This window comes from Bufo bufo, chromosome 3 (genome assembly GCF_905171765.1).
Source record: "Bufo bufo chromosome 3, aBufBuf1.1, whole genome shotgun sequence".
Lineage (NCBI taxonomy): Eukaryota > Metazoa > Chordata > Amphibia > Anura > Bufonidae > Bufo > Bufo bufo.
Genome location: NC_053391.1, coordinates 78,997,898 through 79,016,817, shown reverse-complemented (window position 1 = coordinate 79,016,817; position 18,920 = coordinate 78,997,898). Strand labels below are relative to the sequence as shown.

Below are 18,920 nucleotides of genomic sequence, written 5' to 3'. Positions count from 1 at the left end.
GCGGCCATTGATTAGAGAGATATGTTCTTTCTGCATAAATGCACTGCTGGTAGGAACAGTGACAGGCTTATATCACAGCTGGAGAAATATGCAGTTGGCAAAAACTGGAGCATGCTTGGGGCTTTCCCGCGTCATGATTAGATGTGACGGAGGACGAGGATGATTTTCTTAAAGATAATTTGCAGTTTTCATTTAGGAAAACATTTTTTATAGTTACTTTTAACTTCTCTTCAGTAAAATGTTTGAGGGCATCTGTCACAAGTGATAAAGCACTGTGAAGCATTAATGGTATAACCACAGAATTATGCACTAAATGTTAGATGTGTGGAGCCGCTCATGGGACCTCCATCTATCAATAGAATGGGTGTCCTTTAGCTGCTGTTTGCTGATACTTAGGGGCTATTCACATGGCCGTATACGTTCTGCTGTCCGCATATTACAGATCCGCAAAACGGACAAGAATAGGACATGGTCTATACTTTTTGCGGCCCCATTGAAAATGCAGATCCGATGCGGACCAAAAATACTGTTGTATTTTTTGGTCCGCATGCGGGTCATACACAAATCTTTCACAGACCAAAACCATTAGAGGGGTTAGGAAAAAGCTAGTTCCTTCTCCAGCCAAGGTCACATGTGATATACATGGGGTTCCTTCATTTTCACAGGCTTTAAAGTAATTGGATCAGTCTGGTGCCTCATTATTTCAAGTCAAATTAAAGAGGTTGCTCGATTACAATGACTTAACCTGTATCCTGTGTATGGGGATACGTCTTTGTAATGGGAAATCCCTTTAAGCAGATAAAAGGTCTGGAATTCAATTCAAATATTGAATTTGCATTTGGTAGCTGTAAATGGGAACTTTCAATATGTGGACCAAAGATGTGTTCATGAAATTGAAGGAGGTCATCATTAGGCTGAAAGAAAAACAATTTCCACAATTTGGTCCATTACTAAAAGCACTGGTGAGCCCAGCAACACTAAGGCTGAGTTCACACGAGCGTGTCCGGATTTGGTCCGGATGCGTCCCGGTGTATTGCGGCAAACCCGTGTGAGTAGGTACACAATTGCAGTCAGTTTTGACTGCGATTGCGTTCCGATGTTCAGTTTTTATCGCGCGGGTGCAATGTGTTTTGCACGCGCGTGATAAAAAACCGACTGTGGTACCCAGACCTGAACTTCTTCACAGAAGTTCAGGTTTGGGTTAGTTGTAGTGTATATTGTATTATTTTCCCTTATAACATGGTTATAAGGGAAAATAATAGCATTCTGAATACAGAATGCATAGTACAATAGGGCTGGAGGGGTTAAAAAAAATATATATATTTTAACTCACCTTAATCCACTTGTTCGCGCAGCCGTCATCTCTTCTGTCTTGTTCTGTGAAGAATAGGACCTTTGATGATGTCACTACGCTCATCACATGGTCCGTCACATGATCCATCACCATGATCCATCACCGATTTTCACTCAACCCCATTCATTTCTATGGGGCCTGCGTTGCGTGATAAACGCAGAATATAGAGCATGCTGCGATTTTCACGCAACGCATAAGTGATGCGTGAAAATCACAGCTCATGTGCACAGCCCCATAGAAATGAATGGGTCCGGATTCAGTGCGGGTGCAATGCGTTCGACTCCCGCATTTCACCCGCGCGGAAATCTCGCCCGTGTGAACTCAGCCTAAAAGGCCTAGAAGAACATGGACAACAAAAGTGAAAGTTTGCAAACCTCCTTCCTTGGTAAAGAACTTCCACCTTACAACATCTAGCAAGTCAAGAACACTCTCAAGGAGGTTGTCATTAGTGATGAGCGGCAGGGGCAATATTAAAATTTGGGGGAATATTCATCATAAATTCGCGAATTGGAGAATTCGCCATTATTTTCTAGAAGTTTACTGAGACTGGAGAAATTGGTTTACACGGAAGAACATCACAACAGCTTTATATGCAGATAGAGTGCGCCATTATATTTGCGATTAATGATGCACATATTCTGGCGCAATACATGCAACTTCACATTTTATCAGGTCTGACTACATATTACTGATTGGTGCACTAAGTATTGTTGTGACATCACAGCACTATGTCTGTAGCATGTATGTATGGACAGCAGAACCTATCACACTACCTAACACCCTGCACTGGAACCTATCAGCTACACTATATCAGGATATAACCTACACTGACTATCTCCCACTAACTATCTGTATTATATATATAAGCTAATTAAGTAACTATGTAATGTAATGACACAGCAAAGCACAGAGCACAGCAATGACACAGCTCTCTCTCTCAGAACTGCTGCTGGGGAGGTTCTTATATAGTAAGGGGTAGGCAACTTTCCTATTGGTTGCTAGGGATGTTGCTAAACTCAGACAAAGACATTGCAGCCTTCTCATTGGCCCACAAGCAAGAAGCAGGGAGGGATCATGGGTTCAGATGAAAAGAAATCTAGAATATTTGCGAATACGAATATATAGCACTATATTCAAAATATTTGCAAATTCTCGAAGTGCCGATATTCGCGATTAAAATTAGCGATTTGAATATTCGCGACCAACACTAGTTGTCATATCATTGTTAAATTCTACAATCAATAGATGCTGGTATGTAAATCCAGAGGGTTTAGCTCAGGCTGTAAACCACTGGTATCTCTCAAGAACAGAAAGGTCAAAGAAAACTTTGCTAGAAAACATCTATATAGCCTCCAAGTTCTGGAACAAGCTTCTGAAACCAAGATGAACGTGTACAAATGATGGGAAGACAACTGTATGAAGAAGGAAAAGTCAAAATCCAATGCATACGGTATCATCTCTCCAACATGGTGGAGATAGTGTTAGATGTAAGATGATGAATTCCGAAGTGTATAGTGCCCACATAAGGTCAAATACTGAAAAAACCAAAAATGTTAGGTCTTCTCCGTACTGATGGATAATTACCCTAATGCCACCTTAAAGCTTCTTAAGTAATGGAATACATTTCAATGGCTGAGTCAGATATGACCTCAACCTGATTGATGCTTTTCACTTATTGAAGACAGAGGCGAAGGCAGAGAGAACCACATACAAGCAACAACAGAAGGCTGTTGCAGTGAAGGCTTGGAAATGTATCTAAGGCCTCTTTCACACGGGCATAATGGATTTGGGCCGGATAAGATGCGGGTGTGTTGCGGGAAAATGCGCGATTTTTCCGTGCGAGTGCAAAACATTTTAATGCGTTTTGCACGCGCGTGAGAAAAATTGCCATGTTTGGTACCCAAACCCGAACTTCTTCAAAGAAGTTTGGGTTTGGGTTAGGTCTTGTGTAGATTTTATTATTATAAAATAATACAAAAATTTAACTCACCTTAGTCCACTTGTTCGCGCAGCCCGGCTTCTCTTCTGTCTTCTTCTTTGAGGAAAACAACCTGTGGGGACGTCACTATTGTACTATGCATTCTGTATTAAGAATGCTATTATTTTCCCTTATAACCATGTTATAAGGGGAAATAATAATGATCGGGTCCCCATCCCGATCATCGCCTAGCAACTATGCATGAAAATCACACCGCTTCCGCACTTGCTTGCGGATGCTTGCAATTTTCACGCAGCTTTATTCACTTTTATGGGGCCTGCGTTGCGTGAAAATCATGCAGCGATTTTCAAGCAACACGCAAGTGATGCGTGAAAATTGCAAGCATGTGCACAGCCCCATAGAAGTAAATGGGTCCGGATTCAGTGCGGGTGCAATGTGTTCACGCATGCATCCGTCATGAACAGATCCGGTTGTATTATGTCTTCTATAACCAAGACGGATCCGTCTTAAACACAATGGAAAGTCAATGGGGGACGGATCCGTTTCCTATTGTGCCAAATTGTGTCAGAGAAAACGGATCCGTCCCCATTGACTTACATTGTGTGCCAGGACGGATCCGTTTGGCTCAGTTTCGTCAGGCGGACAGCATTTTGGTGTCCGCATCCAGAGCGGAATGGAGACTGATCGGAGGCAAACTGATGCATTCTGAGCGGATCCTTATCCATTCAGAATGCATTAGGGCAAAAATGTTATTTACATCCTGTTATTAACCCCTTTCTGACACAGTAATTTTCCTTTTGTATATCTTTTGTCTTTTCAATCACGGCCTTCCAGGAGCCAAATGGGGTGCAACTGGAAAAGAAAACACAATTCCATCATTATTTTATGAGTTTTGGTTTTATGATGTCCCATACGCAGTAAAACTTACCTGTTCCTTTAAGTCTTGGGGTGAGTACGATTACAGTGATACCACATTTATATCATTTTTCTTGAGTTTAAACCAAAAAAAAACAACTTTGACAAAATTATTTTGTTTCTTTACATCGTCATATTCTACCCCCATAACTTATATTGGGATGCGGCAGTGCAAATGATAGTTCTTTTTTTTATTGTTTATTTTGACTTTTATTATGGGGTAAGGGGGTGAATTGAATTTTTATATTTTTATTTTATTTTATATTTTTAAAAACTTTTTCTTTTTTCCACAATTATATTAAAGGGGTTGTCTCACTTCAGCAAGTGGTATTTATCATGTAGAGAAATTTAATACAAGCCACTTACTAATATATTGTGATTGTCCGTATTCTTTCCTTTGCTGGCTGGATTCATTTTTCCATCACATTATACACTGCTCGTTTCCATGGTGTCGACCACCCTGTAATCCATCAGCAGTGGTCGTGCTTGCACACTATAGGAAAAAGTGCCAGCCTCTCTCGTGGCCGGTACATTGGGAGCGCAAATAGGCTGGTACTTTTTCCTACAGTGTGCAAACACGGCCAATGCTGATGGATTGAAGGGTTGTTGTAACCATGGATATGAGCAGTGTATAATGTGGTGGAAAAATGAATCCAGCCAGCAAAGGAAGCAATATGGATAATACCAATATTTTAGTAAGTGCCTTGTATTAACTTTTTCTAAATAATTAATGCTATTTGCTGAAGTGACACAACACCTTAAATTCCCTTTAGGGGACTTGAACATGTGATCATTAGATTGCTTGTCCCATAGACTGCAATAAATTACCATTGCATCCTGTGGGACATTCAATATGTTCCTATGGAGCCCACAGACACGGCTCCACAGGAACTATTGCTTTAGAGGAAACAAAGCTACTACAGCCAATGAACAACTTCCCTACTTCTCAGTGCGGGAAAGCGTTGTTCCCAGGGAAAAGCCACTCAGGTGACAGGGTCACAATTGGCTTAAATTTGTGTGATCGGCATTATCGCTGACACTAGACCTGGGTAGGAGTACATGTAAGACAAATGATGGGGAGGAGTTAAAAATAATCTTTATATTTATAATTATATTAATCTGTCTATTTTTTTTTTGATCCTGTAAATGGAGGTTCTATGTAAAAAAAATTGCTGTAATATTTTTCAAAACTCCTTGCATTAAATTCTGAAGGTCTACACTTCAATCACTTATAGATGGTCATTTTTCAAATCCATTGTACTTGTGTACAAAGGAGGAATTTAGAAAATGTTGTCACTGTCCTAAAACTTCTGGACCCAACTAGATTTGATATATCCTACTCATAGTCGATTTGATGGTGCATCAATTTCAGTTTTAGAACCAGATGGTTGAGCCACATGGAAAATCCTTGGCATTAGTTCAGTGCTCCCTACACTGACCCCAGGCACTTGTCATAAATCCTCCTTAATCTGCTGAATCTTTCAGATCATTTTTTCATCCCTTGTCATCTTCGTGGCTTAATGCCTCCGCTTTTTCATTTGCATTTTTAATCCTAATTTGCTTGTGTCTCTTAAAGTGATAAAACAGCACATCGAACAACAAGACTTTGCAGCCTAGGGCACACAACCGTATTTTCCTTTTGCGCGCTCTCCACATTTATGGCGTATTTACACACGGACCCATTCATTCCTATGGGTCCGCCAAAAAAAAAAAAAAAATGGACAGCAAATGGATGTCATCTATGAGCTGTCAGCATCTTTGTCCTTTACGCAAATTATAAAACTTGTCCTATTCTTATCCACTTTGCGGACAAGAATAGTCATTTCTAGTGATGAGAGCGAGAAAAATGTCGATTGCATGAGGAAGGTGTCCTTATGTAAATTATCAATACAAAGTAAGGAAATAAAACTGGAACATAGAAATGCCTCATTACATGTTCAGGGACATACGTTACCCTCCCTTATAGCACCACATACCATGATAAAGCTCAAACTACCTCCGCAGTAGCATTTAATACCATCATGCAGCACAAGATGTCTCTCCAAGAGCGCCAAATAAATACCACAGTGCGGCACAAAATACCTCCACAACAATGCTAAACTAATACCGCAGTGAAGCACAAATACAGCATCCAATACCACCATACAGACCAAAATAATTATCATGGACCATAGTTGATCACAACTTTTTGGCATACATAGTTCATACTTCATAAAGGCAGCGATGAGAAAATCACTTAAAGAATATAAAGCTGAAAAAGCAATTCTCATTTGAAAAAAGCTAAACAGATAAGGGTTTACATATGTTGAAGACTCATCAAGAGGACCTGACAGGACATGTCACTAGTACTTCAAAAAATGAAAAGTGTGCCAGCCCTTTAAGTGGTTCTGTGTGATTTAGAGGGGGGGGGGATCCTCCTACTCCTCACCTTCTCCTCAATCCAGAGATATGGAGCCCAACATCCTGTGCACCCTCTATGCAAATATACAGTGGTTTGCCATGGGGGGTGGCAACTACATCTTGTCTTCTGGCATGGAGACAGTACAGTAGGGTAAAGCATGGTCTCGTGAGATAAAGGAGATGTCACAAGATAATGCTTTTGGAACTTCTTAGGGGGCTGTGGCAATGTGGTTAGGGGCACAATTTTCATTTTCTTAAGTAGTGACAGGTCCTCTTTAAAAACTTCATGTATTATGTATCTGTATCCTCTGCAAGTTGTCACATCTTAGTTTATCTTGATCCTCCTTCCACGAGTTACCAATTTACATATTAGGAAAAAAATGCAATAAATAAAAATATGACAAAATAAATTATAAAAAAAATATATAAAACAAACATAATAATTCTTACGGAGCAGCAAAATGAATGAAAGGCCTACTGCTCATAACGGCAGAGTTTACATAAGTCTTACTTATTGAATTGGAAACATGTTTGAAATTCACTTAAAACAGAAAAGCAGAGCTTGTAAAATATACAAAATATTTCAAATAAAGCCCTGCTAAGGCTACTTTCACACTGCGTTTTGGCTTTTCCGTTTCTCAGATCCGTTCAGGGCTCTCACAAGCGGTCCAAAACGGGATCATTTTGACCTAATGCATTCTGAATGAAAAGATCCGCTCAGAAAGCATCAGTTTGCCTCCGTTCCGCCCATTCCGCTTTGGAGGCGACAACCAAAACGCTGCTTGAAACGGAGTCAAACGATCCTTTTCTATGACACAATCTGGCACAATAGAAAACTGATCCGTCCTCCATTGACTTTCAATGTGTTCAAGATGGATCCGTCTTGGCTATTTAAAGATAATACAAACAGATCCGTTCTGAATGGAAGCATGCGGTTGTATTATCTGACCGATCCATCTGTGCAGATCCATGACGGATCTGCAACAAACTCTAGTGTGAACGTAGCCTAAGGCAAATATCTCACATTCTAAGACTCACCAGCATCATAAGGTCGCTCTGATGCTGCTGTGGGCAATTTAAAGCTTTTCCTTCTAGCCCACATGCTGTATTATAAAACACATTAGCTTCTTAGGGCTCTTTCACACTTGCGTTATGTCTTCCGGCATAGAGTTCCGTCGTCGGGGCTCTATGCCGGAAGAATCCTGATCAGGATTATCCTAATGCATTCTGAATGGAGAGTAATCCGTTCAGGATGCATCAGGATGTCTTCAGTTCCGGGTACGGAACGTTTGTTGGCCGGAGAAAATACCGCAGCATGCCTGCGCTTTTTTGCTCCGGCCAAAAATCCGGAACACTTGCCGCAAGGCCGGATCCGGAATTAATGCCCATTGGAAGGCATTGATCCGGATCCGGCCTAAAGCTAAACGTCGTTTCGGGGCGCATTGGCCGGAGCCGACATTAGCTTTTTCAGAGGGTTACCATGGCTGCCGGGACGCTAAAGTCCTGACAGCCATGGTAAGTTAGCGGGGAGCGGGGGAGCAGTGTACTTACCGTCCGTGCGCTCCCCGGGCGCTCCAGAGTGACGTCAGGGCGCCCCAAGCGCATGGATCATGTGATCACATGGATCACGTCATCCATGCGCATTGGGGCGCTCTGACGTCATCTGGAGCGCCCGGGAGCCGCACGGACTGTAAGTATACCGCTCCCCCCTCCCCGCTCCTACTAGTGGCAACCAGACTTTAATATGCGTCTGGGTGCCATAGTAACACTGAAAGCATTTGGAAGACCGGTTCCGTCTTCAAATGCTTTCAGTACACTTGCGTTTTTCCGGGATCTCGAGTGTAATTCCGGCAAGTGGATTCACGTGCCGGATCCGGACAACGCAAGTGTGAAAGAGGCCTTAAAGTAATCTTTAAACAAAAAAGAAAACAAATATATTGGGGGGAGGTTTATCAAACTGGTGTAAAGTAGAACTGGCTTACTGCCCCTTCAAACATGGTTCTGTACATGTTCTGCACAGCTAGAAGGGCAAACCCTCAGAATCATCTCCACTGGTGGCCCCAAGAAGCTCCAAACAATACGATGTTGGCCCTGAGAATATTGCCACATGCTCTGATGGGTCTCTGATTGGTCTGGGACCTAGACTGGGAAAAAAAAGACAGCACCTTGGACCCCAAAAAGCTAATATTTTAAACCAGCTCTAATATTTTATTTATTCGGAGATGTTATTTTATCCCTTTAAGAAATGATCTAACTTAAACATGTTATAATACCATGACCAGGGTTACCATATGGCTGACAACAATGTATGGAATTCTTCCGGTCAAAAGATTTGTCTGAAGCACTCTCCATAACCACACAAATCATGATGTGGGCATCCTGTACAGCTATGACCTATTTTATGGTGCATTATATCAATCTGCTCTTATTTTTCAGGACCACACAATCTTGCAAATTAGCATCTTTCCATCTAGCAGTCATGTCTAGCCATATAAATCAGTTCGCTAGGCAGGAATTATTCCGTGTTTGGGGATGACTTGACCTTCTGCACTCTATGTTTAAATAGAAGAAGCAATTTAAGCAGCTGAACAAGCTGAGTTTTTTTTTTTTTTCACTTACTTCACCTTTTATGAACCTAAGCTGCTACATGGAATGCTTTTCAGAGAAGGAGTCTCTCTACCATCCCTATCACTCTCTGGGGCTTGTCTTACAAATTCAGAGGTCCTAACGCAATGTAGTAAAATACAGAGAACAGGCTTCTGTTGCTCATGCAGTCAAGACATTGAATGTTTACATTCTGACAACCAATGTTTTTAGTTTCACCTGAATATATACTTTTGGAAGTATGCTGTAACTATATGGATTAAAGGTTTTTGATGCTGACCTAAGGCTATTTCACACAGTATGCACCATGTTTACGTAAAATAAATAAATAAATAAATTAATTAATTAATTAGGATTCATTTTGCAGCACATCTTCTTTTATTTCCTCTAGAGCTGAATACAGCAAGTCTGGATACATCCAAACTGGATAGATAAAAGCTGAATACAAAAGTGGCTGGGGATGGACAAACATACAATGCAGTGATAGGACATACGGCAACGGCCTCAGACCAATGAGGCCAGCCTCAGGCAGCACCAGGTAAGGGCAAGAGGGGGGCAGGGGAAGGGCCATGGGCAATGAGCGCTTTCATTGTGGCAAAGGGATCAGGTTAAGAAACTGGCATTGGGGGGCACTGTTTTAGTTTTCGCCTCAGGCAGCAGAAAGACTAGGTGCACCCCTGGGTCCATATTGATTCTACCCAAATGGAAAGTGCTCCAACTGGCCTGAAATTTTTTGTGTATGACACAGTTAGATCTCCAAAGGGGTTGTCTCACTTCAACAAATCACATTTATCATGTAGCCAAAATTAAAGGGGTTGAAACATCTCACATCACACTACATTAGTGGCATATTCATACAACGGAGCCCTCAAAGTGAAGGAGAGCAGAAAGCACATACGTGGCGGCCCTTCATTTATTTTATGGGACTGGGCTTTGGCTCGACTGTTTCCGTCAGCCCGAAAGAAGTGAATGGAGAGGTGGCCGCTCTTGCACAGTGCACTTCCCATTAATTTCAAAGGGACTTCTGAAAATAGCCCAGCATGCCCCTTGGCTAATTTCGGGACTCCCATAGAAATAAATCTAGGATGGCCACTATCCTTCACTTTGCAAACTCCATTCTAGAGATAGGTGAGGTGTCAGAGGTTGGACCTTAACCTATCAGACATCGGTGGCATATCCTAGAGATAGGTTCGGTTTCAGAGGTGGACCCACACCTATCGACATTGGTGGTATATCCTTGCGATTTGCCACCAGTATGTGAGATAGGCCAACCCTTTCAATACAAGGCACTTACTAATCTATTGTGATTGTCCATATTGCATCTTTTGCTGTCTAGATTCATTTTCCATCACATTATACACTGCTTTCTCTTCTCTTTCTCTCTTCTCTCTTTTCCCTCCAAAATGTATAAAGCAATAACCATATTGTGCTAATACGATGTCTAGTGAGCAAGTGATCATCCAATAATCCACAACTAAAAGATCATATGCCGGGCAAACCCAATAAAAAAGAGCGAACCTTAGCTCCAGTAGGCTAAGGGTGGGTAAAACCACACAGTCAGGTTTCTGCATGCAGTTTTGGAAGCCAAAATCAGGAGTGGATCATAAAAGGAGAGAAATTATAAAGGACAAATATGACTTCTCCACTTTTTTTTATTTACTCCTGGTTCCTGGTTTTGGCTTTCGAAACTGCATGCAGAAACCTGACCATGTGGCCGTACCCTAACAGAAAAAAACACTGTTTAAAATGCAAAACCCTTTTCCAATTTTTTTAGATGTTCCCCTAATTGTCTATGTAAAGGCTGTTTTGTATAGCCCACATACATTTTCTTATACCAACATTGTAGAACTATTTGTGGAATCCATTAAAGTTTTCATACAGTACATTGGTTTATACCTCAAGGAGTAGCACATTTTACATCTCCCACAAAACCTAAAACTTACTTAAAAAAATAAAAATAAATTGCAACTTACCAGGAAAGATTAAAGGACCTTAACATGTATAGCTTGGAAGAAAGACGAGACAGAGGGGAGATGATAGAAACTTCTAAATACATAAAGGGAATCAACAAGGTAAAAGAGGAGAGAATATTTAAAAGAAGAAAAACTGCTACAAGAGGACATCGTTTTAAATTAGAGGGACAAAGGTTTAAAAGTAATATAAGGAAGTATTACTTTACTGAGAGAGTAGTGGATGCATGGAATAGCCTTCCTGCAGAAGTGGTAGCTGCAAATACAGTGAAGGAGTTTAAGCATGCATGGGATAGGCATAAGGCTATCCTTCATATAAGATAGGGCCAAGGGCTATCCATAGTACTCAGTATATTGGGCAGACTAGATGGGCCAAATGGTTCTTATCTGCCGACACATTCTATGTTTCTATGTTTCTATTTTCCTAAACAGTGGAAACTACCAAGTCCCCCACTGTACGAGCCCTACGCAACACAAAAGATTAACGTTCTGATAGATGTGGGTATACACTTATCCTGGACCAAAATGAGCCTGTATTTCTGTATTGTATCCCATTAAAAAATCCTATGTTCATTATTAAATTGTGAAACAATTAGAATATCAATCAATAGGTGTTTTCAAACGTCCACAGAGCCTAAATAGCATATAAATCTTAATCATTACGCCACGCGCCCAAGGGGATTTTAAAATTTATAGGAAGATCTGTATGTGATATACGGATTTCACTTTGGATTGGCAAATCAGAAAGACAGACCATGGATTTTAAAATCTGCTGCGTGTGCATGGCACAAACATATAGTATATTTATGCTAACCCGTTAACAAGCAAGGGAAAGTTGGTCATTAATTAAATATACAGGGGGAGATTTATCAAAACATTTTTCAGAGCTCTTCTGGAAAATGAAAAGTCGAATCTGATTGGTTGCTATGGGCAACTAAGCCGGTTTACCTTTACACCAGTTTTGATAATTCTCCCCCACAGTATCATTTTTTTTTTGCTTAATTTTCATACCATTTATAGTTATCACTAAATAGCTCGCTTTATTAATTCCTCAGAATATTACAGCCATCAGTATACCAATTATGTGTGTATTTAATTGTGTGTATTGCATTCTTTATTATATTTGTTTAATCCCATTATTACTTTATTTCTTTTTTTTTACTTAAAGTTCTTTATGCTAATACATTATGATGCAGGGTATTTTTAGTGTAAGGGAAGGAAGGAATTAAGGAAGGAAGGATGGGCACTGGTCCCTTCGAGTGCTGGGGTCCTAAGTTCGAATTCAACCAAGGACAACATCTGCATGGAGTTTGTATGTTCTCCCTGTGTTTGCCTGGGTTTCCTCCCACAAGGCATACTGATAGGGAACTTAGATTGTGAGCCCCATTGGAGACAATGTCTGTAAAGTGCTGTGGAATATAGCAGAGCTAAATAAGTGCGTTAAATAAATAAAATGGGAAGGAAGGAAAAGGAAAGGGGAAGAAAGGGAAAAAGGAAGAAGGAAGGAAACCATAATGAACTGAGAACAAACCCAAATCAGATAACCATGAAAGTCTCAAGAGTTGTACATATGGTCAATCCGAAGCACAGTTTATTCAGTTTTCCACCGTTTTAGGCCTCTTTCACACTACCGTTTTTTTTTTTTCGTTTTGCGGGCCGTTTTTTGCGGTCCGTATACGGAACCGTTCATTTCAATGGTTCCACAAAAAAACTGAATGTACTCCTTTATGCATTCCGTTTCTGTATTTCCGTTTTTCCGTTCCATTGAAAGATAGAACATGTCCTAATATTGCCCGCAAATGATGTTCCGTGGCTCCATTCAAGTCAATGTGTCCGCAAAAAAAACGGAACACATACGGAAATGCATCCGTATCCATTCCGTTTTCCGTTTTTGTGGAACCATCTATTGAAAATGTTATGCCCAGCCCAATTTTTTCTATGTAATTACTGTATACTGTATATGCCATACGGAAAAACTGAACAGAAACGGAACAACGGATCCGTGAAAAATGGACCGCAAAACACTGAAATGGCCATACGGTAGTGTGAAAGAGGCCTTATAAAGAGCTAGAAGAACAGAAAATTACTCTGAAGTGAATTGGTATTAAGTTATTAAAAAATATGAAAACACTAAATCTAAACAAGCTGCCATAGATCTTGTGTGTTCTGAGCAAAACACTAAAGAAAAAGGACAGTTCTGCTTTCTGTCACTTTACAATGTACAGCAATGGTGCAATTATCTTTAAATAGAACTTTCAACGGATATACGTAGAATCTCCTCCATGATAGTATGAAAAGGATTAAAGAAAAATGCCCAGCCTTTCCCCACCTAGTCTTTGATTCCATTGAGGCAGTTGCCATAGAAATGTTTTATGCTTTTCTTGCGGTAGATTGTTAAAAGGGATCCAATGATGCTTCAACTAAATAGCTCTTGAAATATTACAACAAATCAAAGTAATGAGCAGAGGAAGTGCATCCACGTGTATTGAATAGAGGATGGACCCTCTATTATCCAATGTCAAATGAAGCAGGCTGAGCATAATATGCCTATACAGTCAGGTCCATAAATATTGGGACATCAACACAATTCTAACATTTTTGGCTCTATACACCACCACAATGGATTTGAAATTAAACTAACTAGATGTGCTTTAACTGCAGCTTTAATTTGAGGGTATTTACATCCCAATCAGGTGAACGGTGTAGGAATTACAACAGTTTGCATATGTGCCTCCCACTTGTTAAGTGACCAAAAGTAATGGGCCAATTGGCTTCTCAGCTGTTCCATGGCCAGATGTGTGTTATTCTCTCATTATCCCAATTAAAATGAGCAGATAAAAGGTCCAGAGTTAATTTCAAGTGTGCTATTTGCATTTGGAATCTGTTGCTGTCAATGGTCACGAATCTGTGCTATTTCTCTATACATCATAGTAGTCATATTCCCTCATTCCACCTTGTTTGCAGTGAGGAACAACTGGCAACTAACAACATCTGTACTTGTGCAGCAAGTGCAGCCTGCAGGGGGAGGCACGCTGGTGGCTTGCAGAGTGGCTGTGATGGCAATTAGGGGGATTGTAGTCCTTGCAGTGGCTAAACCTACTCCGGCTCTCCCCTAGGTGTGCAGTGGTTGAGAGGATGCACCCTTTGTTTCCCTTGGAACACATCTTGGGCTTGGGGGCTCTTGCCAGAGGGTGGCTGGATTGCTCTTGATGGTGGGTGCTTGGTAGGGTCCAAGGCAGAAGGACAGTGGATGGTGGAAGCAATGAGCCGACTGGCTTTGCTATTTTAAACATATCACACATCTTGATAGACTTTTTGGGTACTTTTCCTTACACCACCTTTTAGTTGGCTTATTGCAGCCATTATTTTGTACCACACTTTCTCAAAATATTGGTGTATTTTAAGACTCCTCTAAGCCATGTCCCTCTTTCTATACATTTTTTTAATTCCACTGAGGACTTAGGAATTTTAGTGAACAGTAGTGTTGATTGAGCACCACAGTGCTTTGGTGCCGGGTGCTCTGGCCGAGCACGTCGGGATGCTCGGGTGCTCCCGAGTATATTGGAAGTCAGTGGGAGAACCCGAGCATTGAACCAGGCACCCCCTGCTCTGAAGAGGGGAGGGTGTCTGGTTCATAGGAAAATGTCAGAAATTGATGGAAACACCACCAAAATGGTTCGGGAACAGCATGGGGAGGATGTCTGGATGCATCTTGGACTCCCAGTTCGCTGCTTTCGATGTTGTCCGATTAGTACGCCACTTTTACAGATTGACAATAATACGCACCAAACCGAAGATAAAATCGATTTTAGAGGAAAAATGTTTAGGAAACATTATTTCCTGTATGTTTACTTGCATATAAAGTGCAAGTTCAGTCAAAATTTTTGTTGATTTTCGGAACTGGGTCCATGATTAAGAGGTACGGCCAGTGGCATCCATATTGCGCCGCTAAAGGTGAAATTCGTGGACCGGCACAAGACGAACCACAGTGAAAGCATTTGCCAATAACGTTTTCATTAATCAACAACGAAAGTCGGAGGTTCGAAGACGATCCGACAGGCGATCCGGCGGCGTTATTCCCATGACCCACCAAGAAGCTTCCGAGAAACCAAAGTCTTTGGGTTCCAGGGGGAGTATGGTTGCAAAGCTGAAACTTAAACTAATTGACGGAAGAGCTCCACCAGGAGTGAAGCCTGCGGCTTAATTTGACTCAACACGGCAAACCTCACCCAGCCCGGACACGGAAAGGATTGACAGATTGATAGCTCTTTCTCGATTCTGTGTGTGGTGGTGCATGGCCGTTCTGAGTTGGTAGAGCGATTTGTCTGATTAATTCTGATAACCAACGAGACTCATCCATGCTAATTAGTTACGTGACCCCCGGCGATGAGGATTGTGTTGACCAGACTCTTATGGGAGAGTGCCTTTTGCTTAGCTGACCATCAAAAAAATTATGGTTGAGGGCCTGCAGGTGAGCTGACCATCGCAAACGTTATGGGTGAGGGCCTGCTGCCGCTTTATTGACTCTAGATAACTTCTGCCTTATCGCACTTCCCCGTGAAATCGATGATCCATTTGGATGTCTGCCCTATCAACTTTCGATGTTCTTTTATACATGGTGACCACGGGTAATGGGGAATCAGTGTTTGATTCCAGAGAGGGAGCCTGAGAAACGGCTACTACATCCAAGGAAGGCAAGCGGGATGTGCGCAAATTACCCACTCCCGACTCGGGGAGGTAGTGACTATAAATAACAATACAGGACTCTTAATAGGCCCTGTTATTGGAATGAGTAATAAAAAATTACAGGGAATGTCACTGGTATTTAGGATGAGGAAACGTTATACAGGAGAGGTACCACAGATAATGTCACTGTTCACAGCGTCTACTCAAAAAGTACACTGTATGTCACAGATATTCGAGGGCGTGCAGGTGAGCTGACCAGCGAAAACATCATGGGCGAGGGCCTGCTGCCGCTTTGTTGACTCTAGATAACTTTTTGCTTGTCCTCTTCACCAGAGGAATTGGAGATGATAAGTTCTCTTTGTAGCGGGGGTCGAAAAGGGTGAACATTACAACCAGTAAATGCATATACCGCGCGAGTCGCAGAAAAGGCAGCCTAACATGAAGTCAGCCATGTGTGCCAGAGTACCAACAGGCAAGACTTCGCTGTCGTCATCAGGAGGAGAGCTGACCCTGTAAAAGATTGTAGGTGAGGGCCTGCTGGTGAGCTGACCCTCTAAAAAATTATATGCGAGGGCCTTCAGGTGAGCTAATCCTGTAAAAGATTATGGTTGATTGCCTGCTGCTGAGCTGACCATAAAAAACAATATGGGAGAGCGCCTGCTGCTTAGCTGACAATTGAAAAAATTATGGTTGAGGGCCTACAGGTGAGCTGACCATAGCAAAAATTATGGATGAGGGCCTGCTGCAGCTTTATTGACTCTAGATAACTTCTGCCTGATCGCACATCCCTGTGACATCGATGATCCATTTGGATGCTTAGCTGACCTTTAAAAAAATTGACATTGTTAAAAGCAGAATTCACAGCTAAGACAATTACCCGTCAGAGGGAAGATATTTTCGGACGGTATATATCTGCATCAATTGTTTTCACAGAGTACCACCTATTCTAAAATGTAGCCTTTATTGTATTATATAAAAAAACAACCCCACAAAAAGAAAAAAAGAACAACAAGTGCGCTTGGACAAATAGCAATAAATATGTTATGGACACGGTGGTCCTGAGTCCTCCAAGATTGTTCTTTAGGTAGGGTTATGGTATTCGATCTGGGACCTGTCCCTAGTGCTTACCCTTTTCTTGATAATCCCTACCTAAAGAACGGAATGGCCGCCCCGAAAGGGGAGATCCCGTATTCAGGAACCTCCTGTATGCCCTAGGATGCCCCTGAAGACAGGTGACACAGGCAGAACCATTCAGTATACCCAATATTTATATGCTGTGGCCTATTCTAGGTAAAAAAATAAAAATAAATGCTCACTACACCCGGTTGTTATAATAGATATTAAATAAATGCTGAGTACACAATGTCGTTCTTGTAGATACAAAAATAATGATGCTCAGTACACACGGTTATCATTATAGATATTAAATAATACACTGTGCCAAGTACACTGTTCACCAGTTTAGATTCAATAATATGGGTACCTAAGCCATTACAGTTGGCAACACCATGCTTTAGGCCCCTAAATCTCAATGCGTTTCGCCCACAATAATAATTTGGACTCCTCAGGGGACACCTAATACAGTGTCCCAATAGGCATCATGTATAGATATAGATCAACTATCTCATTGTTGACAATGATAGATTGTCACCATATATCTAGTCCGACATATGGACCCTGATGCGTGCCTCCACATCCATGTTAGTGAATAAGGTTCACATAGGCTTCAGGGAAATGTGGTACATAAATGATATTACACCCTATTAATATGTCAGTGGTACTTGCGTGCCCCGAGATAGACGCTCAAGATGATCCCATGGGGTAACTGCTGAATATGGTTGCCACCTCCTGTGACGTTTTTATTCTCCCCTCAGACTGGAGTAATGCAGATCTATCCATAGATTCTGAATGGCTCCAGGCCTCATAAACATGAGTCGGAGTATCCTCTCTGCTTAAAGTGATGGAATAACGCTGAGGCTTGTCTGCTAAAGTTAGTCTGGTCCGAGCAATTTCTGCAGACTCTCAGAAATTGCCCCTTTGGGATGCCACGTTTGAGTGGCTTAGGATGAAAGCTCTCCCACCTAAGTAAGCTATTCGTCGACGTTTGCTTCCGGAAAAGTGTAGTTACCAGGGTATTATTAGCTCTTTTTTTAATTTGTATGTCCAGGAATGTTATTGTATCATATTGGAGCTCGTGTGCAAAATATAGCCCTATATGATTGCTATTAAGGTCCTGCATAAACAGCTTATAATCATCTGGGGTACCTGACCAAAATATCAAAATATCGTCTATGAACCTAGACCAAAAGATGGTATATCTGGTCCACTTCATCATAGTTTCAGAAAAGACAACAGTGTCTTCCCACCAGCCCAGGAGCAAGACCCCTCCAGCACCTTGGAGGACTCAGGTCCACCGTGTCCATAACATATTTATTGCTATTTGTTCAAGCACACTCGTTGTTCTTTTTTAATTTTTGTGTTTTTGTGGGGTTGTTTTTATATATAATACAATAAAGGCTACGTTTTAGAATAGGTGGTACTGTGTGAAAACAGTGTTAAAAGCAGGCCGGGTCGTCTGAATACTTCAGCGAGGAATAATGGAATAGGACTCTGGTTCTATTTTGTAGGTTTTTCGGAACTGGGGACATGATTAAGAGGAATGGCCGTGGGCATCCCTATTGCACCGCTAGAGGTGAAATTCTTTGACCATGAAGGGCTATTTGACCATGAAGGAGAGTGATGAAGGAGAGTGAAGGCAAAGTGGTACTTGCGTGCCCTGAGATAGACGCTCAATATGATCCCATGGGGTAACTGCTGAATATGGTTACCACCTCCTGTGACGTTTTTATTCTCCCCTCAGACTGGAGTAATACAGATCTATCCATAGATTCTGAATGGCTCCAGGCCTCATAAACATGAGTCGGAGTATCCTCTCTGCTTAAAGTGATGGAATAACGCTGAGGCTTGTCTGCTAAAGTCAGTCTGCTCCGAGCAATTTCTGCGGACTCTCAGAAATTGCCCCTTTGGGATGCCACGTTTGAGTGGCTTAGGA

General features: G+C 41.5%; 1 long non-coding RNA gene across 1 annotated transcript; it reads right to left on the bottom strand.

Annotated features, from left to right (window-relative positions):
* Positions 1 to 4,470: 4,470 nt before the first annotated feature.
* Positions 4,471 to 18,526, bottom strand: LOC120993338. Its single transcript, XR_005777223.1, has 3 exons — positions 18,420 to 18,526; positions 8,066 to 8,070; positions 4,471 to 4,482 (listed from the first exon to the last, which is right to left on the bottom strand). It is a non-coding gene; the product is annotated as an uncharacterized LOC120993338 (long non-coding RNA).
* Positions 18,527 to 18,920: the final 394 nt, after the last annotated feature.